Source organism: Phyllobates terribilis, unplaced genomic scaffold (genome assembly GCF_046119375.1).
Source record: "Phyllobates terribilis strain yellow unplaced genomic scaffold, ASM4611937v1 Scaffold_52__1_contigs__length_9100884, whole genome shotgun sequence".
In the NCBI taxonomy this organism is placed as follows: Eukaryota; Metazoa; Chordata; class Amphibia; order Anura; family Dendrobatidae; genus Phyllobates; species Phyllobates terribilis.
This window is the reverse complement of record NW_027362812.1, coordinates 8,880,393-8,907,987: the sequence shown is the minus strand read 5'-3', so window position 1 is coordinate 8,907,987 and position 27,595 is coordinate 8,880,393. Positions and strand designations below refer to the sequence as shown.

Below are 27,595 nucleotides of genomic sequence, written 5' to 3'. Positions count from 1 at the left end.
CACCATCTATTTAGCAAATGCCCTTGTTATCAACAGCAGCCTTTTAAACTCACCTGAGCTAACAGGTATGTGCGCTGGTTACTCTGCTGCGCTTAAAATTTCTTTTTTGGTTTGCTACAATGCCTTTTCTGAAACGTTGTCTCCTTCTGCTGGAACACTGACTTCTTTCATTTAATGCCTGCAGACTATAAAAGAGAACCCAACCCAAAAAGTTTGGTTGATTAGTCTGTGGCATTCTGTTAAACTGTTGCTTATGGCGGTCTCTGTGAGCTTCTCAGCGACATTCAGCCAGCCAGGTATCCTGCCTGCAGTAGATGGAATGTGGCAATGGAACGCTGGCTGCGCGTGTCATAATAGGCTCTGAGCCTTTATATACCTGTGCACAGCAGCAGCCACCTTCAGTCTGCTGCTGGACAGCCAGCAGCAGCAGCAGCAGGAGAGGTATGTAATCAGGAGCCCTCCTGCTAAGGGTAGACAGCTGCTCGTTCCACCCCACCCCCCGCCTTAATTGGTTCTCCTCCCTTCCAACGGTGTTGAGGCGGGTGGGAACAGCAGGGGGTGAAGGTGCTGTGTTTAAAGAGGTGGAGTTATGCAGATCTAAAACGCGTGGATTGCAGCAGCAGCAAGCCGAAAAGTGCAGGCATGTAAGGGATCTAGAGGTTGACAACATGTCTTCTTAACGGGAGTCCAGGAGCTCATCTCCACAAATGGACTTTTCAGAATCCTTGGGTGGCTCCGTAGTTTGAAACCAATTCTGGTTATCGCTTCTCGGCCTTTTGGCTAAGATCAAGTGTAGTATCTGTTCTTATCAGTTTAATATCTGATACGTCCCCTATCTGGGGACCATATATTAAATGGATTTTTAGAACAGGGAGATGGAAAAAGAGCTTGCTCTGTCCACTCCACGCATTGACCTGGTATTGCAGTATCTCCAGGACCGGTGCACCCCTTCTTTAATGCAGTTTCTAAAATCAGAAAGAATTGAATTCAATGTTTTTTGTTCATTTTGCTTGTTTGTCGGATTTTGGGATGGACTCTTTGGCTTTGCTTTTCTTCTCCTCATTGGATTTTTCATGTTTAAAGTTGCAGAAGCCAGATTACAAGCTCATTTTGGTTCAACTTCAGCAACTGTGCATTGCATTGCCATGTAATGTGATGCAATGCTATCTTTCTAGCTCTCCCTTTTTACTTCCTTTTGGATAAACAGACATATTAGGCAAGCATTTTGGAGCTTTCACCTAAATAACTACAGGTGGTGAGATAAGCTGCACAATATAATTGACCTTTCAGTATATTGTTGCACACACACCATCTATTTAGCAAATGCCCTTGTTATCAACAGCAGCCTTTTAAACTCACCTGAGCTAACAGGTATGTGCGCTGGTTACTCTGCTGCGCTTAAAATTTCTTTTTTGGTTTGCTACAATGCCTTTTCTGAAACGTTGTCTCCTTCTGCTGGAACACTGACTTCTTTCATTTAATGCCTGCAGACTATAAAAGAGAACCCAACCCAAAAAGTTTGGTTGATTAGTCTGTGGCATTCTGTTAAACTGTTGCTTATGGCGGTCTCTGTGAGCTTCTCAGCGACATTCAGCCAGCCAGGTATCCTGCCTGCAGTAGATGGAATGTGGCAATGGAACGCTGGCTGCGCGTGTCATAATAGGCTCTGAGCCTTTATATACCTGTGCACAGCAGCAGCCACCTTCAGTCTGCTGCTGGACAGCCAGCAGCAGCAGCAGCAGGAGAGGTATGTAATCAGGAGCCCTCCTGCTAAGGGTAGACAGCTGCTCGTTCCACCCCACCCCCCGCCTTAATTGGTTCTCCTCCCTTCCAACGGTGTTGAGGCGGGTGGGAACAGCAGGGGGTGAAGGTGCTGTGTTTAAAGAGGTGGAGTTATGCAGATCTAAAACGCGTGGATTGCAGCAGCAGCAAGCCGAAAAGTGCAGGCATGTAAGGGATCTAGAGGTTGACAACATGTCTTCTTAACGGGAGTCCAGGAGCTCATCTCCACAAATGGACTTTTCAGGATCCTTGGGTGGCTCCGTAGTTTGAAACCAATTCTGGTTATCGCTTCTCGGCCTTTTGGCTAAGATCAAGTGTAGTATCTGTTCTTATCAGTTTAATATCTGATACGTCCCCTATCTGGGGACCATATATTAAATGGATTTTTAGAACAGGGAGATGGAAAAAGAGCTTGCTCTGTCCACTCCACGCATTGACCTGGTATTGCAGTATCTCCAGGACCGGTGCACCCCTTCTTTAATGCAGTTTCTAAAATCAGAAAGAATTGAATTCAATGTTTTTTGTTCATTTTGCTTGTTTGTCGGATTTTGGGATGGACTCTTTGGCTTTGCTTTTCTTCTCCTCATTGGATTTTTCATGTTCAAAGTTGCAGAAGCCAGATTACAAGCTCATTTTGGTTCAACTTCAGCAACTGTGCATTGCATTGCCATGTAATGTGATGCAATGCTATCTTTCTAGCTCTCCCTTTTTACTTCCTTTTGGATAAACAGACATATTAGGCAAGCATTTTGGAGCTTTCACCTAAATAACTACAGGTGGTGAGATAAGCTGCACAATATAATTGACCTTTCAGTATATTGTTGCACACACACCATCTATTTAGCAAATGCCCTTGTTATCAACAGCAGCCTTTTAAACTCACCTGAGCTAACAGGTATGTGCGCTGGTTACTCTGCTGCGCTTAAAATTTCTTTTTTGGTTTGCTACAATGCCTTTTCTGAAACGTTGTCTCCTTCTGCTGGAACACTGACTTCTTTCATTTAATGCCTGCAGACTATAAAAGAGAACCCAACCCAAAAAGTTTGGTTGATTAGTCTGTGGCATTCTGTTAAACTGTTGCTTATGGCGGTCTCTGTGAGCTTCTCAGCGACATTCAGCCAGCCAGGTATCCTGCCTGCAGTAGATGGAATGTGGCAATGGAACGCTGGCTGCGCGTGTCATAATAGGCTCTGAGCCTTTATATACCTGTGCACAGCAGCAGCCACCTTCAGTCTGCTGCTGGACAGCCAGCAGCAGCAGCAGCAGGAGAGGTATGTAATCAGGAGCCCTCCTGCTAAGGGTAGACAGCTGCTCGTTCCACCCCACCCCCCGCCTTAATTGGTTCTCCTCCCTTCCAACGGTGTTGAGGCGGGTGGGAACAGCAGGGGGTGAAGGTGCTGTGTTTAAAGAGGTGGAGTTATGCAGATCTAAAACGCGTGGATTGCAGCAGCAGCAAGCCGAAAAGTGCAGGCATGTAAGGGATCTAGAGGTTGACAACATGTCTTCTTAACGGGAGTCCAGGAGCTCATCTCCACAAATGGACTTTTCAGGATCCTTGGGTGGCTCCGTAGTTTGAAACCAATTCTGGTTATCGCTTCTCGGCCTTTTGGCTAAGATCAAGTGTAGTATCTGTTCTTATCAGTTTAATATCTGATACGTCCCCTATCTGTGGACCATATATTAAATGGATTTTTAGAACAGGGAGATTGAAAAAGAGCTTGCTCTGTCCACTCCACGCATTGACCTGGTATTGCAGTATCTCCAGGACCGGTGCACCCCTTCTTTAATGCAGTTTCTAAAATCAGAAAGAATTGAATTCAATGTTTTTTGTTCATTTTGCTTGTTTGTCGGATTTTGGGATGGACTCTTTGGCTTTGCTTTTCTTCTCCTCATTGGATTTTTCATGTTCAAAGTTGCAGAAGCCAGATTACAAGCTCATTTTGGTTCAACTTCAGCAACTGTGCATTGCATTGCCATGTAATGTGATGCAATGCTATCTTTCTAGCTCTCCCTTTTTACTTCCTTTTGGATAAACAGACATATTAGGCAAGCATTTTGGAGCTTTCACCTAAATAACTACAGGTGGTGAGATAAGCTGCACAATATAATTGACCTTTCAGTATATTGTTGCACACACACCATCTATTTAGCAAATGCCCTTGTTATCAACAGCAGCCTTTTAAACTCACCTGAGCTAACAGGTATGTGCGCTGGTTACTCTGCTGCGCTTAAAATTTCTTTTTTGGTTTGCTACAATGCCTTTTCTGAAACGTTGTCTCCTTCTGCTGGAACACTGACTTCTTTCATTTAATGCCTGCAGACTATAAAAGAGAACCCAACCCAAAAAGTTTGGTTGATTAGTCTGTGGCATTCTGTTAAACTGTTGCTTATGGCGGTCTCTGTGAGCTTCTCAGCGACATTCAGCCAGCCAGGTATCCTGCCTGCAGTAGATGGAATGTGGCAATGGAACGCTGGCTGCGCGTGTCATAATAGGCTCTGAGCCTTTATATACCTGTGCACAGCAGCAGCCACCTTCAGTCTGCTGCTGGACAGCCAGCAGCAGCAGCAGCAGGAGAGGTATGTAATCAGGAGCCCTCCTGCTAAGGGTAGACAGCTGCTCGTTCCACCCCACCCCCCGCCTTAATTGGTTCTCCTCCCTTCCAACGGTGTTGAGGCGGGTGGGAACAGCAGGGGGTGAAGGTGCTGTGTTTAAAGAGGTGGAGTTATGCAGATCTAAAACGCGTGGATTGCAGCAGCAGCAAGCCGAAAAGTGCAGGCATGTAAGGGATCTAGAGGTTGACAACATGTCTTCTTAACGGGAGTGCAGGAGCTCATCTCCACAAATGGACTTTTCAGGATCCTTGGGTGGCTCCGTAGTTTGAAACCAATTCTGGTTATCGCTTCTCGGCCTTTTGGCTAAGATCAAGTGTAGTATCTGTTCTTATCAGTTTAATATCTGATACGTCCCCTATCTGGGGACCATATATTAAATGGATTTTTAGAACAGGGAGATGGAAAAAGAGCTTGCTCTGTCCACTCCACGCATTGACCTGGTATTGCAGTATCTCCAGGACCGGTGCACCCCTTCTTTAATGCAGTTTCTAAAATCAGAAAGAATTGAATTCAATGTTTTTTGTTCATTTTGCTTGTTTGTCGGATTTTGGGATGGACTCTTTGGCTTTGCTTTTCTTCTCCTCATTGGATTTTTCATGTTCAAAGTTGCAGAAGCCAGATTACAAGCTCATTTTGGTTCAACTTCAGCAACTGTGCATTGCATTGCCATGTAATGTGATGCAATGCTATCTTTCTAGCTCTCCCTTTTTACTTCCTTTTGGATAAACAGACATATTAGGCAAGCATTTTGGAGCTTTCACCTAAATAACTACAGGTGGTGAGATAAGCTGCACAATATAATTGACCTTTCAGTATATTGTTGCACACACACCATCTATTTAGCAAATGCCCTTGTTATCAACAGCAGCCTTTTAAACTCACCTGAGCTAACAGGTATGTGCGCTGGTTACTCTGCTGCGCTTAAAATTTCTTTTTTGGTTTGCTACAATGCCTTTTCTGAAATGTTGTCTCCTTCTGCTGGAACACTGACTTCTTTCATTTAATGCCTGCAGACTATAAAAGAGAACCCAACCCAAAAAGTTTGGTTGATTAGTCTGTGGCATTCTGTTAAACTGTTGCTTATGGCGGTCTCTGTGAGCTTCTCAGCGACATTCAGCCAGCCAGGTATCCTGCCTGCAGTAGATGGAATGTGGCAATGGAACGCTGGCTGCGCGTGTCATAATAGGCTCTGAGCCTTTATATACCTGTGCACAGCAGCAGCCACCTTCAGTCTGCTGCTGGACAGCCAGCAGCAGCAGCAGCAGGAGAGGTATGTAATCAGGAGCCCTCCTGCTAAGGGTAGACAGCTGCTCGTTCCACCCCACCCCCCGCCTTAATTGGTTCTCCTCCCTTCCAACGGTGTTGAGGCGGGTGGGAACAGCAGGGGGTGAAGGTGCTGTGTTTAAAGAGGTGGAGTTATGCAGATCTAAAACGCGTGGATTGCAGCAGCAGCAAGCCGAAAAGTGCAGGCATGTAAGGGATCTAGAGGTTGACAACATGTCTTCTTAACGGGAGTCCAGGAGCTCATCTCCACAAATGGACTTTTCAGGATCCTTGGGTGGCTCCGTAGTTTGAAACCAATTCTGGTTATCGCTTCTCGGCCTTTTGGCTAAGATCAAGTGTAGTATCTGTTCTTATCAGTTTAATATCTGATACGTCCCCTATCTGGGGACCATATATTAAATGGATTTTTAGAACAGGGAGATGGAAAAAGAGCTTGCTCTGTCCACTCCACGCATTGACCTGGTATTGCAGTATCTCCAGGACCGGTGCACCCCTTCTTTAATGCAGTTTCTAAAATCAGAAAGAATTGAATTCAATGTTTTTTGTTCATTTTGCTTGTTTGTCGGATTTTGGGATGGACTCTTTGGCTTTGCTTTTCTTCTCCTCATTGGATTTTTCATGTTCAAAGTTGCAGAAGCCAGATTACAAGCTCATTTTGGTTCAACTTCAGCAACTGTGCATTGCATTGCCATGTAATGTGATGCAATGCTATCTTTCTAGCTCTCCCTTTTTACTTCCTTTTGGATAAACAGACATATTAGGCAAGCATTTTGGAGCTTTCACCTAAATAACTACAGGTGGTGAGATAAGCTGCACAATATAATTGACCTTTCAGTATATTGTTGCACACACACCATCTATTTAGCAAATGCCCTTGTTATCAACAGCAGCCTTTTAAACTCACCTGAGCTAACAGGTATGTGCGCTGGTTACTCTGCTGCGCTTAAAATTTCTTTTTTGGTTTGCTACAATGCCTTTTCTGAAACGTTGTCTCCTTCTGCTGGAACACTGACTTCTTTCATTTAATGCCTGCAGACTATAAAAGAGAACCCAACCCAAAAAGTTTGGTTGATTAGTCTGTGGCATTCTGTTAAACTGTTGCTTATGGCGGTCTCTGTGAGCTTCTCAGCGACATTCAGCCAGCCAGGTATCCTGCCTGCAGTAGATGGAATGTGGCAATGGAACGCTGGCTGCGCGTGTCATAATAGGCTCTGAGCCTTTATATACCTGTGCACAGCAGCAGCCACCTTCAGTCTGCTGCTGGACAGCCAGCAGCAGCAGCAGCAGGAGAGGTATGTAATCAGGAGCCCTCCTGCTAAGGGTAGACAGCTGCTCGTTCCACCCCACCCCCCGCCTTAATTGGTTCTCCTCCCTTCCAACGGTGTTGAGGCGGGTGGGAACAGCAGGGGGTGAAGGTGCTGTGTTTAAAGAGGTGGAGTTATGCAGATCTAAAACGCGTGGATTGCAGCAGCAGCAAGCCGAAAAGTGCAGGCATGTAAGGGATCTAGAGGTTGACAACATGTCTTCTTAACGGGAGTCCAGGAGCTCATCTCCACAAATGGACTTTTCAGGATCCTTGGGTGGCTCCGTAGTTTGAAACCAATTCTGGTTATCGCTTCTCGGCCTTTTGGCTAAGATCAAGTGTAGTATCTGTTCTTATCAGTTTAATATCTGATACGTCCCCTATCTGGGGACCATATATTAAATGGATTTTTAGAACAGGGAGATTGAAAAAGAGCTTGCTCTGTCCACTCCACGCATTGACCTGGTATTGCAGTATCTCCAGGACCGGTGCACCCCTTCTTTAATGCAGTTTCTAAAATCAGAAAGAATTGAATTCAATGTTTTTTGTTCATTTTGCTTGTTTGTCGGATTTTGGGATGGACTCTTTGGCTTTGCTTTTCTTCTCCTCATTGGATTTTTCATGTTCAAAGTTGCAGAAGCCAGATTACAAGCTCATTTTGGTTCAACTTCAGCAACTGTGCATTGCATTGCCATGTAATGTGATGCAATGCTATCTTTCTAGCTCTCCCTTTTTACTTCCTTTTGGATAAACAGACATATTAGGCAAGCATTTTGGAGCTTTCACCTAAATAACTACAGGTGGTGAGATAAGCTGCACAATATAATTGACCTTTCAGTATATTGTTGCACACACACCATCTATTTAGCAAATGCCCTTGTTATCAACAGCAGCCTTTTAAACTCACCTGAGCTAACAGGTATGTGCGCTGGTTACTCTGCTGCGCTTAAAATTTCTTTTTTGGTTTGCTACAATGCCTTTTCTGAAACGTTGTCTCCTGCTGGAACACTGACTTCTTTCATTTAATGCCTGCAGACTATAAAAGAGAACCCAACCCAAAAAGTTTGGTTGATTAGTCTGTGGCATTCTGTTAAACTGTTGCTTATGGCGGTCTCTGTGAGCTTCTCAGCGACATTCAGCCAGCCAGGTATCCTGCCTGCAGTAGATGGAATGTGGCAATGGAACGCTGGCTGCGCGTGTCATAATAGGCTCTGAGCCTTTATATACCTGTGCACAGCAGCAGCCACCTTCAGTCTGCTGCTGGACAGCCAGCAGCAGCAGCAGCAGGAGAGGTATGTAATCAGGAGCCCTCCTGCTAAGGGTAGACAGCTGCTCGTTCCACCCCACCCCCCGCCTTAATTGGTTCTCCTCCCTTCCAACGGTGTTGAGGCGGGTGGGAACAGCAGGGGGTGAAGGTGCTGTGTTTAAAGAGGTGGAGTTATGCAGATCTAAAACGCGTGGATTGCAGCAGCAGCAAGCCGAAAAGTGCAGGCATGTAAGGGATCTAGAGGTTGACAACATGTCTTCTTAACGGGAGTGCAGGAGCTCATCTCCACAAATGGACTTTTCAGGATCCTTGGGTGGCTCCGTAGTTTGAAACCAATTCTGGTTATCGCTTCTCGGCCTTTTGGCTAAGATCAAGTGTAGTATCTGTTCTTATCAGTTTAATATCTGATACGTCCCCTATCTGGGGACCATATATTAAATGGATTTTTAGAACAGGGAGATGGAAAAAGAGCTTGCTCTGTCCACTCCACGCATTGACCTGGTATTGCAGTATCTCCAGGACCGGTGCACCCCTTCTTTAATGCAGTTTCTAAAATCAGAAAGAATTGAATTCAATGTTTTTTGTTCATTTTGCTTGTTTGTCGGATTTTGGGATGGACTCTTTGGCTTTGCTTTTCTTCTCCTCATTGGATTTTTCATGTTCAAAGTTGCAGAAGCCAGATTACAAGCTCATTTTGGTTCAACTTCAGCAACTGTGCATTGCATTGCCATGTAATGTGATGCAATGCTATCTTTCTAGCTCTCCCTTTTTACTTCCTTTTGGATAAACAGACATATTAGGCAAGCATTTTGGAGCTTTCACCTAAATAACTACAGGTGGTGAGATAAGCTGCACAATATAATTGACCTTTCAGTATATTGTTGCACACACACCATCTATTTAGCAAATGCCCTTGTTATCAACAGCAGCCTTTTAAACTCACCTGAGCTAACAGGTATGTGCGCTGGTTACTCTGCTGCGCTTAAAATTTCTTTTTTGGTTTGCTACAATGCCTTTTCTGAAACGTTGTCTCCTTCTGCTGGAACACTGACTTCTTTCATTTAATGCCTGCAGACTATAAAAGAGAACCCAACCCAAAAAGTTTGGTTGATTAGTCTGTGGCATTCTGTTAAACTGTTGCTTATGGCGGTCTCTGTGAGCTTCTCAGCGACATTCAGCCAGCCAGGTATCCTGCCTGCAGTAGATGGAATGTGGCAATGGAACGCTGGCTGCGCGTGTCATAATAGGCTCTGAGCCTTTATATACCTGTGCACAGCAGCAGCCACCTTCAGTCTGCTGCTGGACAGCCAGCAGCAGCAGCAGCAGGAGAGGTATGTAATCAGGAGCCCTCCTGCTAAGGGTAGACAGCTGCTCGTTCCACCCCACCCCCCGCCTTAATTGGTTCTCCTCCCTTCCAACGGTGTTGAGGCGGGTGGGAACAGCAGGGGGTGAAGGTGCTGTGTTTAAAGAGGTGGAGTTATGCAGATCTAAAACGCGTGGATTGCAGCAGCAGCAAGCCGAAAAGTGCAGGCATGTAAGGGATCTAGAGGTTGACAACATGTCTTCTTAACGGGAGTCCAGGAGCTCATCTCCACAAATGGACTTTTCAGGATCCTTGGGTGGCTCCGTAGTTTGAAACCAATTCTGGTTATCGCTTCTCGGCCTTTTGGCTAAGATCAAGTGTAGTATCTGTTCTTATCAGTTTAATATCTGATACGTCCCCTATCTGGGGACCATATATTAAATGGATTTTTAGAACAGGGAGATTGAAAAAGAGCTTGCTCTGTCCACTCCACGCATTGACCTGGTATTGCAGTATCTCCAGGACCGGTGCACCCCTTCTTTAATGCAGTTTCTAAAATCAGAAAGAATTGAATTCAATGTTTTTTGTTCATTTTGCTTGTTTGTCGGATTTTGGGATGGACTCTTTGGCTTTGCTTTTCTTCTCCTCATTGGATTTTTCATGTTCAAAGTTGCAGAAGCCAGATTACAAGCTCATTTTGGTTCAACTTCAGCAACTGTGCATTGCATTGCCATGTAATGTGATGCAATGCTATCTTTCTAGCTCTCCCTTTTTACTTCCTTTTGGATAAACAGACATATTAGGCAAGCATTTTGGAGCTTTCACCTAAATAACTACAGGTGGTGAGATAAGCTGCACAATATAATTGACCTTTCAGTATATTGTTGCACACACACCATCTATTTAGCAAATGCCCTTGTTATCAACAGCAGCCTTTTAAACTCACCTGAGCTAACAGGTATGTGCGCTGGTTACCTCTGCTGCGCTTAAAATTTCTTTTTTGGTTTGCTACAATGCCTTTTCTGAAACGTTGTCTCCTTCTGCTGGAACACTGACTTCTTTCATTTAATGCCTGCAGACTATAAAAGAGAACCCAACCCAAAAAGTTTGGTTGATTAGTCTGTGGCATTCTGTTAAACTGTTGCTTATGGCGGTCTCTGTGAGCTTCTCAGCGACATTCAGCCAGCCAGGTATCCTGCCTGCAGTAGATGGAATGTGGCAATGGAACGCTGGCTGCGCGTGTCATAATAGGCTCTGAGCCATTATATACCTGTGCACAGCAGCAGCCACCTTCAGTCTGCTGCTGGACAGCCAGCAGCAGCAGCAGCAGGAGAGGTATGTAATCAGGAGCCCTCCTGCTAAGGGTAGACAGCTGCTCGTTCCACCCCACCCCCGCCTTAATTGGTTCTCCTCCCTTCCAACGGTGTTGAGGCGGGTGGGAACAGCAGGGGGTGAAGGTGCTGTGTTTAAAGAGGTGGAGTTATGCAGATCTAAAACGCGTGGATTGCAGCAGCAGCAAGCCGAAAAGTGCAGGCATGTAAGGGATCTAGAGGTTGACAACATGTCTTCTTAACGGGAGTCCAGGAGCTCATCTCCACAAATGGACTTTTCAGGATCCTTGGGTGGCTCCGTAGTTTGAAACCAATTCTGGTTATCGCTTCTCGGCCTTTTTGGCTAAGATCAAGTGTAGTATCTGTTCTTATCAGTTTAATATCTGATACGTCCCCTATCTGGGGACCATATATTAAATGGATTTTTTAGAACAGGGAGATTGAAAAAGAGCTTGCTCTGTCCACTCCACGCATTGACCTGGTATTGCAGTATCTCCAGGACCGGTGCACCCCTTCTTTAATGCAGTTTCTAAATCAGAAAGAATTGAATTCAATGTTTTTTGTTCATTTTGCTTGTTTGTCGGATTTTGGGATGGACTCTTTGGCTTTGCTTTTCTTCTCCTCATTGGATTTTTCATGTTCAAAGTTGCAGAAGCCAGATTACAAGCTCATTTTGGTTCAACTTCAGCAACTGTGCATTGCATTGCCATGTAATGTGATGCAATGCTATCTTTCTAGCTCTCCCTTTTTACTTCCTTTTGGATAAACAGACATATTAGGCAAGCATTTTGGAGCTTTCACCTAAATAACTACAGGTGGTGAGATAAGCTGCACAATATAATTGACCTTTCAGTATATTGTTGCACACACACCATCTATTTAGCAAATGCCCTTGTTATCAACAGCAGCCTTTTAAACTCACCTGAGCTAACAGGTATGTGCGCTGGTTACTCTGCTGCGCTTAAATTTCTTTTTTGGTTTGCTACAATGCCTTTTCTGAAACGTTGTCTCCTGCTGGAACACTGACTTCTTTCATTTAATGCCTGCAGACTATAAAAGAGAACCCAACCAAAAAGTTTGGTTGATTAGTCTGTGGCATTCTGTTAAACTGTTGCTTATGGCGGTCTCTGTGAGCTTCTCAGCGACATTCAGCCAGCCAGGTATCCTGCCTGCAGTAGATGGAATGTGGCAATGGAACGCTGGCTGCGCGTGTCATAATAGGCTCTGAGCCTTTATATACCTGTGCACAGCAGCAGCCACCTTCAGTCTGCTGCTGGACAGCCAGCAGCAGCAGCAGCAGGAGAGGTATGTAATCAGGAGCCCTCCTGCTAAGGGTAGACAGCTGCTCGTTCCACCCCACCCCCCGCCTTAATTGGTTCTCCTCCCTTCCAACGGTGTTGAGGCGGGTGGGAACAGCAGGGGGTGAAGGTGCTGTGTTTAAAGAGGTGGAGTTATGCAGATCTAAAACGCGTGGATTGCAGCAGCAGCAAGCCGGAAAAGTGCAGGCATGTAAGGGATCTAGAGGTTGACAACATGTCTTCTTAACGGGAGTCCAGGAGCTCATCTCCACAAATGGACTTTTCAGGATCCTTGGGTGGCTCCGTAGTTTGAAACCAATTCTGGTTATCGCTTCTCGGCCTTTTGGCTAAGATCAAGTGTAGTATCTGTTCTTATCAGTTAATATCTGATACGTCCCCTATCTGGGGACCATATATTAAATGGATTTTTAGAACAGGGAGATGGAAAAAGAGCTTGCTCTGTCCACTCCACGCATTGACCTGGTATTGCAGTATCTCCAGGACCGGTGCACCCCTTCTTTAATGCAGTTTCTAAAATCAGAAAGAATTGAATTCAATGTTTTTTGTTCATTTTGCTTGTTTGTCGGATTTTGGGATGGACTCTTTGGCTTTGCTTTTCTTCTCCTCATTGGATTTTTCATGTTCAAAGTTGCAGAAGCCAGATACAAGCTCATTTTGGTTCACTTCAGCAACTGTGCATTGCATTGCCATGTAATGTGATGCAATGCTATCTTTCTAGCTCTCCCTTTTTACTTCCTTTTGGATAAACAGACATATTAGCAAGCATTTTGGAGCTTTCACCTAAATAACTACAGGTGGTGAGATAAGCTGCAATATAATTGACCTTTCAGTATATTGTTGCACACACACCATCTATTTAGCAAATGCCCTTGTTATCAACAGCAGCCTTTTAAACTCACCTGAGCTAACAGGTATGTGCGCTGGTTACTCTGCTGCGCTTAAAATTTCTTTTTTGGTTTGCTACAATGCCTTTTCTGAAACGTTGTCTCCTTCTGCTGGAACACTGACTTCTTTCATTTAATGCCTGCAGACTATAAAAGAGAACCCAACCCAAAAAGTTTGGTTGATTAGTCTGTGGCATTCTGTTAAACTGTTGCTTATGGCGGTCTCTGTGAGCTTCTCAGCGACATTCAGCCAGCCAGGTATCCTGCCTGCAGTAGATGGAATGTGGCAATGGAACGCTGGCTGCGCGTGTCATAATAGGCTCTGAGCCTTTATATACCTGTGCACAGCAGCAGCCACCTTCAGTCTGCTGCTGGACAGCCAGCAGCAGCAGCAGCAAGGAGAGGTATGTAATCAGGAGCCCTCCTGCTAAGGGTAGACAGCTGCTCGTTCCACCCCACCCCCCGCCTTATTGGTTCTCCTCCTTCAACGGTGTTGAGGCGGGTGGGAACAGCAGGGGGTGAAGTGCTGTGTTTAAAGAGGTTGGAGTTATGCAGATCTAAAACGCGTGGATTGCAGCAGCAGCAAGCCGAAAAGTGCAGGCATGTAAGGGATCTAGAGGTTGACAACATGTCTTCTTAACGGGAGTCCAGGAGCTCATCTCCACAAATGGACTTTCAGGGATCCTTGGGTGGCTCCGTAGTTTGAAACCAATTCTGTTATCGCTTCTCGGCCTTTTGGCTAAGATCAAGTGTAGTATCTGTTCTTATCAGTTTAATATCTGATACGTCCCCTATCTGGGGACCATATATTAAATGGATTTTTAGAACAGGGAGATTGAAAAAGAGCTTGCTCTGTCCACTCCACGCATTGACCTGGTATTGCAGTATCTCCAGGACCGGTGCACCCTTCTTTAATGCAGTTTCTAAAATCAGAAAGAATTGAATTCAATGTTTTTTGTTCATTTTGCTTGTTTGTCGGATTTTGGGATGGACTCTTTGGCTTTGCTTTTCTTCTCCTCATTGATTTTTCATGTTCAAAGTTGCAGAAGCCAGATTACAAGCTCATTTTGGTTCAACTTCAGCAACTGTGCATTGCATTGCCATGTAATGTGATGCAATGCTATCTTTCTAGCTCTCCCCTTTTACTTCCTTTTGGATAAACAGACATATTAGGCAAGCATTTTGGAGCTTTCACCTAAATAACTACAGGTGGTGAGATAAGCTGCACAATATAATTGACCTTTCAGTATATTGTTGCACACACACCATCTATTTAGCAAATGCCCTTGTTATCAACAGCAGCCTTTTAAACTCACCTGAGCTAACAGGTATGTGCGCTGGTTACTCTGCTGCGCTTAAAATTTCTTTTTTGGTTTGCTACAATGCCTTTTCTGAAACGTTGTCTCCTGCTGGACACTGACTTCTTTCATTTAATGCCTGCAGACTAAAAAGAGAACCCAACCCAAAAAGTTTGGTTGATTAGTCTGTGGCATTCTGTTAAACTGTTGCTTATGGCGGTCTCTGTGAGCTTCTCAGCGACATTCAGCCAGCCATGTATCCTGCCTGCAGTAGATGAATGTGGCAATGGAACGCTGGCTGCGCGTGTCATAATAGGCTCTGAGCCTTTATATACCTGTGCACAGCAGCAAGCCCACCTTCAGTCTGCTGCTGGACAGCCAGCAGCAGCAGCAGCAGGAGAGTATGTAATCAGGAGCCCTCCTGCTAAGGGTAGACAGCTGCTCGTTCCACCCCACCCCCCGCCTTAATTGGTTCTCCTCCCTTCCAACGGTGTTGAGGCGGGTGGGAACAGCAGGGGGTGAAGGTGCTGTGTTTAAAGAGGTGGAGTTATGCAGATCTAAAACGCGTGGATTGCAGCAGCAGCAAGCCGAAAAGTGCAGGCATGTAAGGGATCTAGAGGTTGACAACATGTCTTCTTAACGGGAGTCCAGGAGCTCATCTCCACAAATGGACTTTTCAGGATCCTTGGGTGGCTCCGTAGTTTGAAACCAATTCTGGTTATCGCTTCTCCGGCCTTTGGCTAAGATCAAGTGTAGTATCTGTTCTTATCAGTTTAATATCTGATACGTCCCCTATCTGGGGACCATATATTAAATGGATTTTTAGAACAGGGAGATGGAAAAAGAGCTTGCTCTGTCCACTCCACGCATTGACCTGGTAATTGCAGTATCTCCAGGACCGGTGCACCCTTCTTTAATGCAGTTTCTAAAATCCAGAAAGATTTGAATTTCAATGTTTTTTGTTCATTTTGCTTGTTTGTCGGATTTTGGGATGGACTCTTTGGCTTTGCTTTTCTTCTCCTCATTGGATTTTTCATGTTCAAAGTTGCAGAAGCCAGATTACAAAGCTCATTTTGGTTCAACTTCAGCAACTGTGCATTGCATTGCCATGTAATGTGATGCAATGCTATCTTTCTAGCTCTCCCTTTTTACTTCCTTTGGATAAACAGACATATTAGGCAAGCATTTTGGAGCTTTCACCTAAATAACTACAGGTGGTGAGATAAGCTGCACAATATAATTGACCTTTCAGTATATTGTTGCACACACACCATCTATTTAGCAAATGCCCTTGTTATCAACAGCAGCCTTTTAAACTCACCTGAGCTAACAGGTATGTGCGCTGGTTACTCTGCTGCGCTTAAAATTTCTTTTTTGGTTTGCTACAATGCCTTTTCTGAAACGTTGTCTCCTTCTGCTGGAACACTGACTTCTTTCATTTAATGCCTGCAGACTATCAAAAGAGAACCCAACCCAAAAAGTTTGGTTGATTAGTCTGTGGCATTCTGTTAAACTGTTGCTTATGGCGGTCTCTGTGAGCTTCTCAGCGACATTCAGCCAGCCAGGTATCCTGCCTGCAGTAGATGGAATGTGGCAATGGAACGCTGGCTGCGCGTGTCATAATAGGCTCTGAGCCTTTATATACCTGTGCACAGCAGCAGCACCTTCAGTCTGCTGCTGGACAGCCAGCAGCAGCAGCAGCAGGGAGGTATGTAATCAGGAGCCCTCCTGCTAAGGGTAGACAGCTGCTCGTTCCACCCCACCCCCCGCCTTAATTGGTTCTCCTCCCTTCCAACGGTGTTGAGGCGGGTGGGAACAGCAGGGGGTGAAGGTGCTGTGTTTAAAGAGGTGGAGTTATGCAGATCTAAAACGCGTGATTGCAGCAGCAGCAAGCCGAAAAGTGCAGGCATGTAAGGGATCTAGAGGTTGACAACATGTCTTCTTAACGGGAGTCCAGGAGCTCATCTCCACAAATGGACTTTTCAGGATCCTTGGGTGGCTCCGTAGTTTGAAACCAATTCTGGTTATCGCTTCTCGGCCTTTTGGCTAAGATCAAGTGTAGTATCTGTTCTTATCAGTTTAATATCTGATACGGTCCCCTATCTGGGGACCATATATTAAATGGATTTTTTAGAACAGGGAGATGGAAAAAGAGCTTGCTCTGTCCACTCCACGCATTGACCTGGTATTGCAGTATCTCAGGACCGGTGCACCCCTTCTTTAATGCAGTTTCTAAAATCAGAAAGAATTGAATTCACTGTTTTTTTGTTCATTTTGCTTGTTTGTCGGATTTTGGGATGGACTCTTTGGCTTTGCTTTTCTTCCCTCATTGGATTTTTCATTGGATTTTTCATGTTCAAAGTTGCAGAAGCCAGATTACAAGCTCATTTTGGTTCAACTTCAGCAACTGTGCATTGCATTGCCATGTAATGTGATGCAATGCTATCTTTCTAGCTCTCCCTTTTTACTTCCTTTTGGATAAACAGACATATTAGGCAAGCATTTTGGAGCTTTCACCTAAATAACTACAGGTGGTGAGATAAGCTGCACAATATAATTGACCTTTCAGTATATTGTTGCACACACACCATCTATTTAGCAAATGCCCTTGTTATCAACAGCAGCCTTTTAAACTCACCTGAGCTAACAGGTATGTGCGCTGGTTACTCTGCTGCGCTTAAAATTTCTTTTTTGGTTTGCTACAATGCCTTTTCTGAAACGTTGTCTCCTTCTGCTGGAACACTGACTTCTTTCATTTAATGCCTGCAGACTATAAAAGAGAACCCAACCCAAAAAGTTTGGTTGATTAGTCTGTGGCATTCTGTTAAACTGTTGCTTATGGCGGTCTCTGTGAGCTTCTCAGCGACATTCAGCCAGCCAGGTATCCTGCCTGCAGTAGATGGAATGTGGCAATGGAACGCTGGCTGCGCGTGTCATAATAGGCTCTGAGCCTTTATATACCTGTGCACAGCAGCAGCCACCTTCAGTCTGCTGCTGGACAGCCAGCAGCAGCAGCAGCAGGAGAGGTATGTAATCAGGAGCCCTCCTGCTAAGGGTAGACAGCTGCTCGTTCCACCCCACCCCCCGCCTTAATTGGTTCTCCTCCCTTCCAACGGTGTTGAGGCGGGTGGGAACAGCAGGGGGTGAAGGTGCTGTGTTTAAAGAGGTGGAGTTATGCAGATCTAAAACGCGTGGATTGCAGCAGCAGCAAGCCGAAAAGTGCAGGCATGTAAGGGATCTAGAGGTTGACAACATGTCTTCTTAACGGGAGTCCAGGAGCTCATCTCCACAAATGGACTTTTCAGGATCCTTGGGTGGCTCCGTAGTTTGAAACCAATTCTGGTTATCGCTTCTCGGCCTTTTGGCTAAGATCAAGTGTAGTATCTGTTCTTATCAGTTTAATATCTGATACGTCCCCTATCTGGGGACCATATATTAAATGGATTTTTAGAACAGGGAGATGGAAAAAGAGCTTGCTCTGTCCACTCCACGCATTGACCTGGTATTGCAGTATCTCCAGGACCGGTGCACCCCTTCTTTAATGCAGTTTCTAAAATCAGAAAGAATTGAATTCAATGTTTTTTGTTCATTTTGCTTGTTTGTCGGATTTTGGGATGGACTCTTTGGCTTTGCTTTTCTTCTCCTCATTGGATTTTTCATGTTCAAAGTTGCAGAAGCCAGATTACAAGCTCATTTTGGTTCAACTTCAGCAACTGTGCATTGCATTGCCATGTAATGTGATGCAATGCTATCTTTCTAGCTCTCCCTTTTTACTTCCTTTTGGATAAACAGACATATTAGGCAAGCATTTTGGAGCTTTCACCTAAATAACTACAGGTGGTGAGATAAGCTGCACAATATAATTGACCTTTCAGTATATTGTTGCACACACACCATCTATTTAGCAAATGCCCTTGTTATCAACAGCAGCCTTTTAAACTCACCTGAGCTAACAGGTATGTGCGCTGGTTACTCTGCTGCGCTTAAAATTTCTTTTTTGGTTTGCTACAATGCCTTTTCTGAAACGTTGTCTCCTTCTGCTGGAACACTGACTTCTTTCATTTAATGCCTGCAGACTATAAAAGAGAACCCAACCCAAAAAGTTTGGTTGATTAGTCTGTGGCATTCTGTTAAACTGTTGCTTATGGCGGTCTCTGTGAGCTTCTCAGCGACATTCAGCCAGCCAGGTATCCTGCCTGCAGTAGATGGAATGTGGCAATGGAACGCTGGCTGCGCGTGTCATAATAGGCTCTGAGCCTTTATATACCTGTGCACAGCAGCAGCCACCTTCAGTCTGCTGCTGGACAGCCAGCAGCAGCAGCAGCAGGAGAGGTATGTAATCAGGAGCCCTCCTGCTAAGGGTAGACAGCTGCTCGTTCCACCCCACCCCCCGCCTTAATTGGTTCTCCTCCCTTCCAACGGTGTTGAGGCGGGTGGGAACAGCAGGGGGTGAAGGTGCTGTGTTTAAAGAGGTGGAGTTATGCAGATCTAAAACGCGTGGATTGCAGCAGCAGCAAGCCGAAAAGTGCAGGCATGTAAGGGATCTAGAGGTTGACAACATGTCTTCTTAACGGGAGTCCAGGAGCTCATCTCCACAAATGGACTTTTCAGGATCCTTGGGTGGCTCCGTAGTTTGAAACCAATTCTGGTTATCGCTTCTCGGCCTTTTGGCTAAGATCAAGTGTAGTATCTGTTCTTATCAGTTTAATATCTGATACGTCCCCTATCTGGGGACCATATATTAAATGGATTTTTAGAACAGGGAGATGGAAAAAGAGCTTGCTCTGTCCACTCCACGCATTGACCTGGTATTGCAGTATCTCCAGGACCGGTGCACCCCTTCTTTAATGCAGTTTCTAAAATCAGAAAGAATTGAATTCAATGTTTTTTGTTCATTTTGCTTGTTTGTCGGATTTTGGGATGGACTCTTTGGCTTTGCTTTTCTTCTCCTCATTGGATTTTTCATGTTCAAAGTTGCAGAAGCCAGATTACAAGCTCATTTTGGTTCAACTTCAGCAACTGTGCATTGCATTGCCATGTAATGTGATGCAATGCTATCTTTCTAGCTCTCCCTTTTTACTTCCTTTTGGATAAACAGACATATTAGGCAAGCATTTTGGAGCTTTCACCTAAATAACTACAGGTGGTGAGATAAGCTGCACAATATAATTGACCTTTCAGTATATTGTTGCACACACACCATCTATTTAGCAAATGCCCTTGTTATCAACAGCAGCCTTTTAAACTCACCTGAGCTAACAGGTATGTGCGCTGGTTACTCTGCTGCGCTTAAAATTTCTTTTTTGGTTTGCTACAATGCCTTTTCTGAAACGTTGTCTCCTTCTGCTGGAACACTGACTTCTTTCATTTAATGCCTGCAGACTATAAAAGAGAACCCAACCCAAAAAGTTTGGTTGATTAGTCTGTGGCATTCTGTTAAACTGTTGCTTATGGCGGTCTCTGTGAGCTTCTCAGCGACATTCAGCCAGCCAGGTATCCTGCCTGCAGTAGATGGAATGTGGCAATGGAACGCTGGCTGCGCGTGTCATAATAGGCTCTGAGCCTTTATATACCTGTGCACAGCAGCAGCCACCTTCAGTCTGCTGCTGGACAGCCAGCAGCAGCAGCAGCAGGAGAGGTATGTAATCAGGAGCCCTCCTGCTAAGGGTAGACAGCTGCTCGTTCCACCCCACCCCCCGCCTTAATTGGTTCTCCTCCCTTCCAACGGTGTTGAGGCGGGTGGGAACAGCAGGGGGTGAAGGTGCTGTGTTTAAAGAGGTGGAGTTATGCAGATCTAAAACGCGTGGATTGCAGCAGCAGCAAGCCGAAAAGTGCAGGCATGTAAGGGATCTAGAGGTTGACAACATGTCTTCTTAACGGGAGTCCAGGAGCTCATCTCCACAAATGGACTTTTCAGGATCCTTGGGTGGCTCCGTAGTTTGAAACCAATTCTGGTTATCGCTTCTCGGCCTTTTGGCTAAGATCAAGTGTAGTATCTGTTCTTATCAGTTTAATATCTGATACGTCCCCTATCTGGGGACCATATATTAAATGGATTTTTAGAACAGGGAGATGGAAAAAGAGCTTGCTCTGTCCACTCCACGCATTGACCTGGTATTGCAATATCTCCAGGACCGGTGCACCCCTTCTTTAATGCAGTTTCTAAAATCAGAAAGAATTGAATTCAATGTTTTTTGTTCATTTTGCTTGTTTGTCGGATTTTGGGATGGACTCTTTGGCTTTGCTTTTCTTCTCCTCATTGGATTTTTCATGTTCAAAGTTGCAGAAGCCAGATTACAAGCTCATTTTGGTTCAACTTCAGCAACTGTGCATTGCATTGCCATGTAATGTGATGCAATGCTATCTTTCTAGCTCTCCCTTTTTACTTCCTTTTGGATAAACAGACATATTAGGCAAGCATTTTGGAGCTTTCACCTAAATAACTACAGGTGGTGAGATAAGCTGCACAATATAATTGACCTTTCAGTATATTGTTGCACACACACCATCTATTTAGCAAATGCCCTTGTTATCAACAGCAGCCTTTTAAACTCACCTGAGCTAACAGGTATGTGCGCTGGTTACTCTGCTGCGCTTAAAATTTCTTTTTTGGTTTGCTACAATGCCTTTTCTGAAACGTTGTCTCCTTCTGCTGGAACACTGACTTCTTTCATTTAATGCCTGCAGACTATAAAAGAGAACCCAACCCAAAAAGTTTGGTTGATTAGTCTGTGGCATTCTGTTAAACTGTTGCTTATGGCGGTCTCTGTGAGCTTCTCAGCGACATTCAGCCAGCCAGGTATCCTGCCTGCAGTAGATGGAATGTGGCAATGGAACGCTGGCTGCGCGTGTCATAATAGGCTCTGAGCCTTTATATACCTGTGCACAGCAGCAGCCACCTTCAGTCTGCTGCTGGACAGCCAGCAGCAGCAGCAGGAGAGGTATGTAATCAGGAGCCCTCCTGCTAAGGGTAGACAGCTGCTCGTTCCACCCCACCCCCCGCCTTAATTGGTTCTCCTCCCTTCCAACGGTGTTGAGGCGGGTGGGAACAGCAGGGGGTGAAGGTGCTGTGTTTAAAGAGGTGGAGTTATGCAGATCTAAAACGCGTGGATTGCAGCAGCAGCAAGCCGAAAAGTGCAGGCATGTAAGGGATCTAGAGGTTGACAACATGTCTTCTTAACGGGAGTCCAGGAGCTCATCTCCACAAATGGACTTTTCAGGATCCTTGGGTGGCTCCGTAGTTTGAAACCAATTCTGGTTATCGCTTCTCGGCCTTTTGGCTAAGATCAAGTGTAGTATCTGTTCTTAAAAGAACACAAGAGCTACGATCTACACTTGACGAGAGCAATCGAACTCGGAAGGAGAAGAGCTTCGGAGCCCAGCTGACATCGGAGAAGGAAGGCTGATATCGGTGGGAGGAAGAAGCTCTAAAGAATCCAGAAGAAGACGAAGACTCGGAGAAGAATCGGGCTGTCCTGTGGAATCTTCGAGGAAGAAAATCATCGAGACAAAGACCTTTCGGGGAATTTGTCCAGAACACGACGGGAGAAGAATCTGCATAGCTCCACCCATTCCGGGAAAAGTTCCAGATCCAGCTCCAAGAAGTAACTGCAGGAGGAAAGCCATGGCAAGCGCTGCGAGGAAGGCCGAAAAGAAGAGCCTGGAGCAGGGGACAGCCAGGAGGGCCCAGCCAGGAGCCGATTCTGACCCCAAGGACTCTGCCTCCACGACTGGCCAGCAGAAGGGACCCCAGAAGCCCCGCCACGAAGCTCCAGCCCTGGAGCCATGGATGCGGCAGACGGTGGCCCTGAAGCTGAAGGAAGTGGATGGGAGGGTGCCGGACATGTCCTCGGACGTGTTCTGCCAGAAGATGCTGCTGGATCGAGGCTTCTCCAGGTCGGACACCCTCAGCATCCAGACCTTCTTGACGGGGATCTTCTTCGTCACCTTCGCCACTGTGAACACCTGCAGGAGGTTCTGGGAAATGGTAAGCGCAAAAGGACCAGATAATTCTTTCTCTGCCTTTACAGGTAGCTGCCCTATCCAGAGGGACGAAAGGAGGATCACGGTCTCCATGCGCAACCCACACACCCCAGGCCAAGACATCTGTACCTTCCTGAGACGCTTCTGTTTGGTTGTGAAGGAACCTTCTCACATCCTGAATGGACTCGGCTTCTGGACAGGTAAGTGGTCGGTGACCGTTAGACTTCACAGGGACCTGGCGTACTCAGACGGACTTCGGCACCTGCCCCCGACATTCTCCCTGGGCAACTCCTACGGCCTCATCTATTACCCGGACATGCCGCGGAACTGCAGGAGATGCGGCAAGAACGGCCACGAGATGAAGGACTGCAAGGAGGATGCCTGCAGGATTTGTCGAGTGACGGGACACAGCTCGAAGGACTGCCCGAAGAAGACGTCCTGCAACCTGTGTGGGCTGGCGGCTCATCTGTACAAGGATTGCCCCAAGCGTGAGAGATCCTGGGCATCGGTGGTTGCGACGACCCCAGCTACGGAGGACAAGGCCCCGATGACCAGGCCTGTGAAGGTCAAGGACGCGACGACCAAGGCCCCAGCGGCCAAGGCCGAGACGACCAAGGCCAAAGCGGTCAAGGAGTCGGTGGCCAAAGCCCCAGCGACGGTCCCAGCAGCTCCGAAGCAGAAGAAAAAGTCAAAGGAGGGTAAGAGTTCTGTCACCCCTCTCTCGATCCCTCCCCCTGCCACCCCCGTCCAATCCCCCCCCACCCCGGCCACCCCTGCTGAGGATTCCACTTCCTCTTCCTCCTTCCCCTACTCCTCAGCAGGTGTCCTTTCCCCTGCCCCGGCAGCCACTCTCCCTCCCCAGACCATGGTAGCGGTGGAATTAACCTTTCCTCCACCCGCCGCTATCTATTCCGAGGAGGATTTTCCCCTTCTTGTCTCCCCAGTTCCAACCCGGGGAAAGAGGAAGGTGGAGGACAGCCCTGCTACTGAATCCTCCAAAAAGAAGATTCTGGATTTCGTAGGCGAAAAGGAGGATACCCTCCCTGAGCCAGAAGAGATGGAGCACATGGTTGAGACCCTGGTGGCCGAGCCAGAAGAGGAGGAACTGGTGGTCGCCGAGATCGAGGCCGCGCTGCTTGACCAGATGGAGGAAGAGGGCCTGCTGGTGATCCCGTCACCAGCAGTCAACACCGACGAGGGACCACCCGACCGGAGTGGTAACTAAGGTGTATTGCCTGCGCTAACTTTTTCTTTTTTCCCTACATGATGGCTAATATTAACTTATTTTCCATTAATGTCAGGAGCATCAAGGACAAGTTCAGACGTCAGACTATTTATGCCTTCCTTACTTCCCAGTTGTGTGATGTTTATATGTTGCAGGAATGTTCCCTTCCCTCCTCTAGGTCCTTCAAACATCTGGCCAGGGAGTGGTCCCACGGTCCATCCTACTGGTCCGGTGGGGGTGACTGCAAGTCTGCGGGGGTCGCAATTCTGATCAGGGGGGGCGCATTCACGCTTGAGTCCGTCCAGGAGCTCATCTGCGGCAGGGCTCTTGTTGTAGATGGCAACTGGGCGGGAGAACCTGTCAGGTTCATCAACGTGTATGCGTCCCCACTGAAGAATGAGCGTTTGGAGCTTTTCCAGACCCTGCGGCTTCAGCTTGCCACCACCAGGACCTTAGTGATGGCCGGGGATTTCAACTGCCCCATCGAGGAGGATGGTCGTAGTTCTGGCACATCTGCCAAGTTGGACATCACGTCCAAGCTGCTCATCGAGATGGTAACCGAGGCCTCTCTTCAGGACGTGGTGGGCTCCATGGGGAGAGGCTCCACGAACTATTCGTGGAGCCGACCCGATGGCTCACTCCGCTCCAGGATTGACTTTGTGTTCACCTCTCGGGCAGTCAGGCAGAGTAGGCACTCGATGGTCTCCTGCTTCTTCTCCGACCACAGAGCCATTCACTTACAAGGTGTCCTCGGCGACGGTTTTCCGTCCGGCCCCGGCTCCTGGAAGCTGAATTGTGCTCTGCTGGCTCAGGATGAAGTCGTGGAGGAGCTGAGAGCAGCCTACGCAATGTGGCAGTCCTACAAGGGTAGCTTCCAAACAGTCTCTGATTGGTGGGAATATGTTAAACTTGAGTTTCGCTGTTTCTTTCAGGCCAAGGGTCGACAACAGGCGTGTGAGAAGAGGAGGGACTTCAGAGGGCTGCAGCGCGAGCTGCGGTCGCTGCAGGACCTTCTTCACTGCAGCTGGGACGTGAGGGAGGAGCTGGAGGAGACCAAGAAGAGCCTGAAAAGGCACTTTGAGGAGGAGTCCAAGCGAATCGTCTTCCGTTCCAAAGTGGAGAATCTGGAGAAGGGTGAGAAATGTAACTCATTCTTTTTCAGGAAACTTCATGCCGGTCACACGCCCCTGAACGAGCTGCGAGACGAGAGCGGAAACATGCGACGTGGGAAGGAGGACGTGATGAGGGTCGTCAGCGACTTCTACAGCGAACTCTACTCCCACAAGACTACCGACCCCGACGCTGCTGATAAGTTCCTGTCAGGTATCACTAACCATCTTGATCCTGCAGGCACGGCAGCCTTGGACAAACCTCTGATGGTGGGCGAATTGCTCTCTGCCGCTAAATCCTTTAGGACCGGCAGGACCCCGGGCAGTGATGGTCTTCCAGCGGAGCTCTATGTAGCGCTGGGAGACCTCATCTGTCCGGACCTGTTGGACCTGTACGAGGAGATGGTGGTGGAGGGTAGAATGCCTCCATCTTTGAGGGAAGGAATGGTCACGATCCTGTACAAGCGGAAGGGAGAGAGGTGCGACCTGAGGAATTGGCGTCCCATCACTCTGCTCAACGTGGACTACAAGATCCTGGCCAAGACGATGGCGACACGACTTAAGACGGTCATCGGACGGATCATCCACCCGGACCAGACCTGCGGCATCCCTGGACGTCGCATCGCAGACAGCCTCGCTCTCGTGCGGGACACGGTCGAGTACATCAAGGTCCGCCGCGCACACGCGGCCCTGGTCTCCTTGGATCAGGAGAAGGCCTTCGACCGGGTTTCCCACGAGTTCATGGGCCGAGCTCTGCACCGGTTAGGTTTGGGTAACATGTTTTGTTCGTATGTCCGTCTGATGTATTTTGATATCCACAGCTTGGTGTTGGTGAACGGCTGGAAGACTGACCCCTTCCCTGTCCTCTCTGGGGTCAGACAAGGCTGCCCTCTATCACCTCTTCTTTTTGTTTGTGTTATAGAACTCTTCGCAGAGGCTATCCGGCAGAATGGAGAGATCAGAGGGATCACCGCACCGGGTCCGGGACGACACGAGGTCAAGTGCTCGCTCTACATGGACGACGTCACCGTCTTCTGCGCTGATCGTGGTTCAGTCGACGCCCTCGTCCAGACGTGTGAGAGGTTCGGTCGGGCTTCAGGGGCCAAAGTCAACTGCAGGAAGTCGGAAGCCATGCTCTTCGGGGATTGGCAGCCGGCCTCCTCTGCCCCCTTCCCCTTCAACATTCAACCGGATTTCCTCAAGGTGCTGGGAGTCTGGTTCAGGAAGGAAGGAGCGGCCCTCAAGTCCTGGCAAGAACGCTTGGCCAAGGTGAAGCAACGGATCGGACTCTGGAGCCTCAGACACCTCACTTGTGAGGGTAAGGCACTCGTCCTGCGTAATGAGGTCCTGCCCGTCTTGCAGTACACGGCGCAGGCCTGGCCCCCACACGTCACTGTGTGCAGGGCCATTACCAAGACAGTGTTTCACTTTGTCTGGGGATCCAAGATGGACAGAGTCAGGCGGGCCGTCATGTACAAGGAGCCTCGCAAGGGTGGGAAGGGCGTTCCAGATATCCCCACCCTCCTGCGATCCTCTTTTGTGTGTGATTGTGTCCGCCGGACTTTGCAAGTCAAGAATGGCTCCGCGGGCAGGTCCATGTCTCACTTCTTCCTGCTTCCTCTTTGGAGGCGACTCGGCTGGGACAAGTGGGACAGCTCCTTCCCCTACAACTGGACGACGCCATGGTTCTACGGAGACGTCGTTCGATTTGTGGGGGAGCATCAACTGGAGGGACTCAAGCCCGACTTGTGGAAGCCCAAAACTATCCACAAGCTAATCAGAGCCAAGGATGACGTGGAGAACATCACAGGACTTCACCAGGACACGCTGGAGACTGTGTGGACAAATGTGTCGTCTGACAGGCTGACCAACGGGCACAAGGACTTGTCGTGGATGGCGATTCAGGGCGGACTGCCCGTCCGGTCATTCATGCATGCCCGGAACCTGTGCAAGACCCGGTACTGCCCAAGGTGCCCCTTCGTGGAGGAAACATCTTTGCACACTTTTTGGGACTGCGGATTTGCACAGCGCCTATTGACTGCACTTGAGGACGACCTGAGGAACTCTGTCCCCAGGGCGAGCCTATCGCACCATTCTGTGCTTTATGGACTATTCCCTGGGGTTCATACCGTCGGAGCCATCCAGGAGGCTTGGCGCCTTATGAACTGCTTCAAGGATGCCGTTTGGGTCGCCAGGAACCGGCTCATCTTGAGGAGGGAGAGGATGTCCATCCAGGACTGCCGCAGGCTGATCCACAGCCTGCTCAGAGACTATTCCATCATGGACGGTCCGGAGGACGAGGATGAGGACTAAACCCCTCCTCCCCCTCTCCCCTTATGTGTCTTGTCTTTCAATAAAGCTTCGGGCCTGTGATTTTCCCCTCCCCATCCCCTTTTTCCCAATCCCTATCCCTTATCACGGTTCGTCGTACTGTATTGATTGACATGCTTTTTCTTTCAGATTGAGTGTTTTGTGTAGCATAGGGGTGCGATGTGTCTAGTTAGTGCGTCGTATCCTCATGCTATGTAAATATGATGTAGAATTCTGTGTGTACTGGGCTGCGGCACTGTACACTGTCTGTTAACTTATTTTTTGTGCTAATAAAAGATATATTCAATCAAAAAATCTGTTCTTATCAGTTTAATATCTGATACGTCCCCTATCTGGGGACCATATATTAAATGGATTTTTAGAACAGGGAGATGGAAAAAGAGCTTGCTCTGTCCACTCCACGCATTGACCTGGTATTGCAGTATCTCCAGGACCGGTGCACCCCTTCTTTAATGCAGTTTCTAAAATCAGAAAGAATTGAATTCAATGTTTTTTGTTCATTTTGCTTGTTTGTCGGATTTTGGGATGGACTCTTTGGCTTTGCTTTTCTTCTCCTCATTGGA

At 47.2% G+C, this 27,595-nt stretch overlaps 17 non-coding genes and 1 pseudogene across 17 annotated transcripts; all 18 read left to right on the top strand.

Moving 5' to 3' along the window:
* Positions 1–760: 760 nt before the first annotated feature.
* LOC141191940 (U2 spliceosomal RNA) lies at positions 761–951 on the top strand. The gene has a single exon (XR_012265636.1). It is a non-coding gene; the product is annotated as a U2 spliceosomal RNA (small nuclear RNA).
* A 1,115-nt stretch (positions 952–2,066) lies between these two features.
* Positions 2,067–2,257, top strand: LOC141191939 (U2 spliceosomal RNA). The gene has a single exon (XR_012265635.1). It is a non-coding gene; the product is annotated as a U2 spliceosomal RNA (small nuclear RNA).
* A 1,115-nt stretch (positions 2,258–3,372) lies between these two features.
* Positions 3,373–3,563, top strand: LOC141192105 (U2 spliceosomal RNA). Its single transcript, XR_012265797.1, has one exon. It is a non-coding gene; the product is annotated as a U2 spliceosomal RNA (small nuclear RNA).
* Positions 3,564–4,678: 1,115 nt separating this feature from the next.
* Positions 4,679–4,869, top strand: LOC141191938 (U2 spliceosomal RNA). Its single transcript, XR_012265634.1, has one exon. It is a non-coding gene; the product is annotated as a U2 spliceosomal RNA (small nuclear RNA).
* Positions 4,870–5,984: 1,115 nt separating this feature from the next.
* Positions 5,985–6,175, top strand: LOC141191937 (U2 spliceosomal RNA). The gene has a single exon (XR_012265633.1). It is a non-coding gene; the product is annotated as a U2 spliceosomal RNA (small nuclear RNA).
* Positions 6,176–7,290: 1,115 nt separating this feature from the next.
* LOC141192066 (U2 spliceosomal RNA) lies at positions 7,291–7,481 on the top strand. The gene has a single exon (XR_012265760.1). It is a non-coding gene; the product is annotated as a U2 spliceosomal RNA (small nuclear RNA).
* A 1,112-nt stretch (positions 7,482–8,593) lies between these two features.
* Positions 8,594–8,784, top strand: LOC141191936 (U2 spliceosomal RNA). The gene has a single exon (XR_012265632.1). It is a non-coding gene; the product is annotated as a U2 spliceosomal RNA (small nuclear RNA).
* Positions 8,785–9,899: 1,115 nt separating this feature from the next.
* LOC141192065 (U2 spliceosomal RNA) lies at positions 9,900–10,090 on the top strand. The gene has a single exon (XR_012265759.1). It is a non-coding gene; the product is annotated as a U2 spliceosomal RNA (small nuclear RNA).
* A 1,115-nt stretch (positions 10,091–11,205) lies between these two features.
* Positions 11,206–11,398, top strand: LOC141192108 (U2 spliceosomal RNA). The gene has a single exon (XR_012265800.1). It is a non-coding gene; the product is annotated as a U2 spliceosomal RNA (small nuclear RNA).
* A 1,110-nt stretch (positions 11,399–12,508) lies between these two features.
* LOC141192104 (U2 spliceosomal RNA) lies at positions 12,509–12,698 on the top strand. Its single transcript, XR_012265796.1, has one exon. It is a non-coding gene; the product is annotated as a U2 spliceosomal RNA (small nuclear RNA).
* A 1,107-nt stretch (positions 12,699–13,805) lies between these two features.
* On the top strand, positions 13,806–13,996 carry LOC141192076 (U2 spliceosomal RNA). Its single transcript, XR_012265769.1, has one exon. It is a non-coding gene; the product is annotated as a U2 spliceosomal RNA (small nuclear RNA).
* Positions 13,997–15,104: 1,108 nt separating this feature from the next.
* On the top strand, positions 15,105–15,296 carry LOC141192110 (U2 spliceosomal RNA). The gene has a single exon (XR_012265802.1). It is a non-coding gene; the product is annotated as a U2 spliceosomal RNA (small nuclear RNA).
* A 1,114-nt stretch (positions 15,297–16,410) lies between these two features.
* On the top strand, positions 16,411–16,602 carry LOC141192109 (U2 spliceosomal RNA). Its single transcript, XR_012265801.1, has one exon. It is a non-coding gene; the product is annotated as a U2 spliceosomal RNA (small nuclear RNA).
* Positions 16,603–17,729: 1,127 nt separating this feature from the next.
* Positions 17,730–17,920, top strand: LOC141191934 (U2 spliceosomal RNA). Its single transcript, XR_012265630.1, has one exon. It is a non-coding gene; the product is annotated as a U2 spliceosomal RNA (small nuclear RNA).
* A 1,115-nt stretch (positions 17,921–19,035) lies between these two features.
* Positions 19,036–19,226, top strand: LOC141191933 (U2 spliceosomal RNA). Its single transcript, XR_012265629.1, has one exon. It is a non-coding gene; the product is annotated as a U2 spliceosomal RNA (small nuclear RNA).
* A 1,115-nt stretch (positions 19,227–20,341) lies between these two features.
* Positions 20,342–20,532, top strand: LOC141192020 (U2 spliceosomal RNA). Its single transcript, XR_012265716.1, has one exon. It is a non-coding gene; the product is annotated as a U2 spliceosomal RNA (small nuclear RNA).
* A 1,112-nt stretch (positions 20,533–21,644) lies between these two features.
* Positions 21,645–21,722, top strand: LOC141192194 (U2 spliceosomal RNA; annotated as a pseudogene).
* Positions 21,723–27,286: 5,564 nt separating this feature from the next.
* Positions 27,287–27,479, top strand: LOC141192122 (U2 spliceosomal RNA). The gene has a single exon (XR_012265814.1). It is a non-coding gene; the product is annotated as a U2 spliceosomal RNA (small nuclear RNA).
* The last annotated feature ends 116 nt before the right edge of the window (positions 27,480–27,595 follow it).